The sequence below is a fragment of the Nicotiana sylvestris genome, chromosome 4 (genome assembly GCF_000393655.2).
Source record: "Nicotiana sylvestris chromosome 4, ASM39365v2, whole genome shotgun sequence".
Classification (NCBI taxonomy): domain Eukaryota; kingdom Viridiplantae; phylum Streptophyta; class Magnoliopsida; order Solanales; family Solanaceae; genus Nicotiana; species Nicotiana sylvestris.
Genome location: NC_091060.1, coordinates 136,338,791 through 136,339,684, shown reverse-complemented (window position 1 = coordinate 136,339,684; position 894 = coordinate 136,338,791).

The following is an 894-nucleotide window of genomic DNA, read 5'->3' as shown; positions in this document are numbered from 1 at the left end:
ACATAAGAGGCTCTGACTCAAGAATGTCTATACAAGGAGAAATACTGAAAGAAACTATACTTATTACAGAAAGATGGAAAGGGACTCCTTGGTCTGCGAACGTAGCAGATATACCTCGAAGTCTCTACTGATACGCCTCCTTCCAAGGCTGACAGAACTGAGTGGGAGTACCTGTATCTGCACAACAAAAATATGCAGAAGAGTAGCATGAGCACACCACGGCGGTGCCTAGTAAGTATCAAGATTAACCTCGGTGGAGTAGTGACGAGGAACAGTCGAGACACATACAGGTCAATAAGCAGTATAATCATAGGAATAACGGAAATGATATAATAATATGTAATGACTGCACCAAATAACCAATAATGCTACAATTCACAATAAGGGAAGGGAACAACAGTAACAACGAGAAAATAATAAATGACGATGCATAACAACGGCAATCACAATCCAAATCCTAAGGTCACAACACCGCAAGGGAAAAACAAGTCCATAACTCATATCCTACAATGATGTTCACATAAGGTCTTATTCACTCTTTCCACAACTTCACCAAGTCTCGGACAACCCACAACTCACAAAACCCAACATCTGAAATCTAACACTTGGCATCCTATGCCCCATCAGTCTCTCAGTCATGCTGACCACTAACCGGCTAACTATGGCCACTCTCACATATAAAATGGATAAACGAGGGCATACCTCCCTCCTTAGAAAAAATAGGAGTAATTTACCTCTAACGGGAGTGTTCAACTACGTGTATGCTTGTGCAAGTGTTCTAACAAGAATTTTAACAACTAGTAACATGAATGGGAGAATGGACTGCACGTACGATGTTTCCTCACAACTTCCGAGCGATAAAGCTCATACAGGTAAGCAACCCACAATCACAAT